Genomic DNA, 5,212 nt, shown 5'->3' with positions numbered 1-5,212 from the left:
AGTAGGGAAAACACAAATATGAAAGATGGGCCAATCTAAATGGCTGCCATTTGGGCTAGGTGTGTTTTAGAGGATTTTTTTTATTATGCCCTTCACAGTCTGTAGTAGGGAAAACACAAATATGAAAGATGGGCCATTTTAAATGGCTGCCATTTGGGCTATGTGTGTTTTAGAGGATTTTTTATTATTATTATGCCCTTCACAGTCTATGGAATGTTAAGTTTACATAAAACAAAACCTCCTTTAATGGAACATTCCACTAATTTCTGTTTTTACTGAAATTAATCAGCACATGATTTTACCTCTTAAAAAGGCATTTGTACTTATTAAAGTACGAGATAAGGTGGGTTCCATGCTTCTTAAAAATGTTTCTGGATCTACAGAAAATTTGCATTCCTAAAATAGTTGATGAAGCTGCTTCTAAGAATTGTAGGAGAAAGGTATGTAAGAACCATCACTCAGACTGGCCTAAGATAGCTTTGTTTCCCACTGCATTGGAGCCTGAAATATCCTCATTTTTATTTATTTTATTTTTTTATATATATATATTATTGATTTTTTACAGAGAGGAGGGGAGAGGGATAGAGAGTTAGAAACACTGATGAGAGAGAAACATCGATCAGCTGCCTCTTGCACACCCCCTACTGGGGATGTGCCCGGAACCAAGGTACATTCCCTTGACCAGAATCGAACCTGGGACCCACTCTATCCACTGAGCCAAACTGGTTAGGGCAATATCCTCATTTTTAGATTCTGGTTCTGTTGTTAAGTCATTTTTAGTCTACTTGATGATCCTCCTCTGACCATTTTCTTTTGCTTCCTTTCCCCTTTTTTTCGAGACTTTTTTGATCTGAAGATTTATCCTTTCTTATTGCCTTTAAAAAGTTTTTCTTTTGCCTAAGAATCCCTTTTTTTCAAGGTCATGTTAAATGACTATTTGTTGATCTTTTGGGGTTTTCCCTTAATGCCTGCCCATTCCACAGCATTGATTTTCCATATTGTCATCTTGGGTGCAAGCAGTGACTGTGGACCCAGTGGGGTCAGGGGACATGGCCTGTGGGTACCATGGTGAGAACCTTTCCAAAGCCAGCAAACTGGACCTTCCCCCTTCCGCTACCTGAGCTGCTGAGATACAGGATGGAGGTGGAATAGCAGGTAGAACAGGATTAGGACCCTACTGCCTTCTTGATACATAGTTGTTGTTTTTCTCCAATGATATGAAGCTATTATTATGTTGTCTTCAGGCATTTGACTAGTTTAATTAATTGTTAGTCCCTTGTGGATAATCTACCTTTTCTCTCTAATGGTTTTCAGTATCCTCTGCTTTTAATATAGTACATTATGTGCACCAGGTGTCTTAGTTTATTATTCTTGGGACTTGGTTTCATTTATGTTGTAATTCTGGAAAATTCTCAGCCATTATTTCTTTGATGATCACTCTGATTTTTTTCACTATTCTCCCTTTTGCAAATCCTAGAAAGTGTATGATGGAACTTCTCATTTTATTCAATTTCTCTGTATTTTCTATCTATTTTTCTTCCTTTTCATGCTAGGTGATTTCCTCAGATTTATCTTCCTATTCACTAGTTTTCTCTTTTGTTGCATCTAAATCTACTTTTGATTTCTAGAATTCCTACTTTTTTTTATAAATTCACTTGCTCTTTTTCTGCCATATCTTATTTTTTTGCTGCATGGTTTCTATTTCTTTTTTCGTCTCATTGACTATTTTAAACATTCGTATTTTAAAGTCCCTTTCAGGAGACTATTATTTATAGTTTCTGGAGTATTCACTCTCTTTGTTGAATGTTCTCTTTGTGTAGCATTTGGTTTTCCCTGTAACGTTTGTCATTTTTGTGAGTCCCCTTTGGTGTAGATTATATTCTGTGGGGTTCTGCATGTGCCTTGGATTAGGAAGACATCCTGGGGACATCTTTTTATGTTTGCCTTTGTTAGCCCTCCAGAGCTCAAGCTTTACTTGGTTTTTGAGAACGAAGGTTCCGAATTATATGTTACTTGGTTTCCAGTTTAATCATCTATCTCCCTCCCACTGCCAGTGGGGACTCCATGAGCGTAGTAAGAATCTGTGTTATTTACTGTTGCGTCCTCAGTCCCCACCACAGTGCAGTGGGACAGCAATTGGTGCCAGGCTTCTCTCCTCTGTAGGTTAGAATGAAGCATCCATCTTATATAACAACTGCTGTTTGAAATTTTAACCCTGCTATTTTGGCTTCTGTAAATGCTTGCTTGCTTAAATAATAAGGAAAATAAGACTACTCCCATTCCAGAGAGGCCATAAACTATGCCCCAGACAGAGTTGTCAGTGCTGGCTTGAGATATGGTCTTACGGCCCTTCCAAGCATGCAGGCCTTCTTTCTCAGAAGGCCTGGAAGTCTCATTCCAAATTTGGGAGACAAAGGACTGGAAAAAGAATAAATAGAAAACGTTTCCTCCATGGTGGTTGGGGGTGGGGGGGCCCTCAGAATTTGAAAGACACATTTTTCTCTGGGCCTGCGCAGAATTTAATAATTAAAATGTAACTCCCTTTCTCTGTGTGGCTTGGTTTTTCTCCGGTCTTCTGTAACAAGATTATTTAAATCCCTGCTACTTCTCAAAATTCCTCCCAGAATCTCTCAGGAAAGAACACTGGAGATAGAGTCAAGGATCAGTGTCTCAGCTCTGGCTGGAAGGCATGTTCCCTGTGTGATCTTGGGCAAACTACTTCACTTCTCCCAGTCTCCATTTTCTCATTTCTACAATGAGGACAACTGTATGTGGTGGAGTTTTTGCAAGAATGAAATGTGAATGCTCTCATAGCCTTGGGAGAGGTGGCGGCAAGTATTCCCATTCAGAAGTAAAGGTTTCCCCTCTCAGGGAGGGGACTACAAGGCCACTCCCTACCAGGATTATGTAGCCCTACGAGACTTTCTCACACCTTGTCCTAAGCCCCTTCTGGTTGGTTTTCCTCGAATGTTGTCTGTTGTCTCTGCTGTGGCTATATTTTTTTGTGACTGTATGGATGGTGAGCTCCATGTCAGCCCACCAACAAATATGTTTGAGGGCTTGCTCCAAGGGACAGCTTAAAAACTAGTTTCTGCCCTCATGGAGGGTCTGCCTGGTCCCTGGAGGACAGGTATCCTGTCCTTTGCTCTGCAAAGTTCGGCCAGGGTCTGGATGAGTGAGTTCGTTGGATTGCCTGCCAAGGAGAGGACCTGCCCCGAGAGCATTCAGCCTTCAGCAGATAAGGTTTCCCAGAGCCAGGAGCCAGGAGTCAGGGGTCAATCAGACTTGATTGTTGATTTCAAGTTTCTCTTAGACCCAAGGAGGAACGGGTGGGCTGAACTGCAACCCAATAACCACAGAAACAGAGGATCCCAAACTGGTGGAAAGAGCCCAGGAAAGCAGGGTTAACTGTCTCAGGGCCACACTTGGCTTGCAGTGATTCCAAACCTGACAGCCGTGGAGAAGAGTTGGCTTTGGAGGACCAAGGGGTGTAGCTGAGGGGAAGAGGGAGAAAGTGTGAGGGAATGGGCAATACTGCAAACAGAGGCCACAGACTGGCATCCCAAGGACTGGATTCTTTTGTGGGCTTGTTTTGTTTGGCCCATGTCAAACAAAGTAAGTGTTTTGTTTTTTTAAAAATTGGAACTTAATGTCTTTGTATGGAGAATGCACTCTTCTCTTCACTACAGTCCTCACCGTTCCTCACTTTCATTCCCAACCTGTCTAAACACATTTATGGAACCAGTCTAGAATCGTAAAAACCTAGAAGAATCAATGCAAAAGAGACTAGAATTCAAAAGCAAGTTCATTATAAGGAATAAAAGTGCTGGGAGCAAGACATAAAAATCAGTAGTATACTTTTCTATATACCAGCAACCAGCTTGGAAGTATAATAAAAACAGATCCTATTCACCAAAAGAAGCAAGATCAGAATATTTCTTTATAAGAATCTATGAAATCTCCAGTCATTCACTCAAAACATTTTTACTGTCCAGCTGCCGTGGCTCAGCGGTTGAGCATCGACCTATGAACCTAATTGCGGTTCAATTCCTGGTCAGGGCACATGCCCAGGTTGTGGGCTCAACCCCCAGTGTAGGGCATGCAGGAGGCAGCCAATCAATGATTCTCTCATCATTGATGTTTCTCTCTCTCTCTCTCTCTCTCTGAAATCGATAAAATATATTTTTAAAAATTTACTCAATTTTTAAATAGGTAATACATTACTTGGTTTAAAAAAAAAGAAAAAAGAAAAGGCTCTCTTCCACTCCTGTCCCTACTGCCTGGTTCCTACCTAACTCCAAAGGAGTTACTCATTTACTCATTTCTTTTTATGCCTTCCAAATGTTATATTTTTATATATAAGTAGATATTGGGATAGTACCCTCTTCCCCACTTTTTATACAAGTGATAGTTCAGAATCTTGCTTTTTCACTTCACCAATAGCAATTTTTAAAATATCAGCATATAAAGGGCTTCCTTATTCTTTTTCACAGCTGAATGGTAAATATACTGATCTTAGATAAAACCATGGGCTCCACAGTAAAATTGCCTGGATTTGAAACCTGGTTCTTCTACTGTGACTTTGAACTAATTTCTCTGTGCCTCCGTTTTTTCATGTGTAAGTAGAAATAATAGGTTGCAAGAATTTAGTGAGATGATGCTAATGAAATGACTGAGGATAGTACCTGGAACCTAGTGAACACTCCAAATATTAGCTGCTTTTCTTATTATTAAAATGATGAATATTATAAATGCAAAGTATGGTAAAGGATAAGTAGTGACTCCTGGGGTGAGATATTTTAGGCAGAGGGGTCCTGATCAAAATTATAAAACTCTACTGAGAGATAAAGTAGATGAATTAATGGAGAGATGTACTTGTTTCTAGTGGAAACTATGGAATTTGTAGAGATTGTCAGCTTTTCCTTGTTAATTTATGCTTTTCCCATTTCATATAACCAAAACCTCAGTAGGATTTATTTTGGAACTTATGTTTTTCTAAAATTTACTGGGAAGAATAAATGAGTGAGAGTAACTTTAAAACTTTGAAAAAGATTGCAGCGAGGAGAATCTTGCCCTACTAAATATCAAAACACATTTTTAAAAAATATATTTCTTTATTGATTTCAGAGAGGAAAGGAGAAGGAGAGAGATAGAAACATCAACGATGAGAGAGAATCATTGATCGGCTGCCTCCTGCACACCCCTTACTAGC

This window comes from Myotis davidii, unplaced genomic scaffold, assembly GCF_000327345.1.
Source record: "Myotis davidii unplaced genomic scaffold, ASM32734v1 scaffold726, whole genome shotgun sequence".
In the NCBI taxonomy this organism is placed as follows: Eukaryota; Metazoa; Chordata; class Mammalia; order Chiroptera; family Vespertilionidae; genus Myotis; species Myotis davidii.
This window is presented reverse-complemented; position numbering follows the sequence as displayed.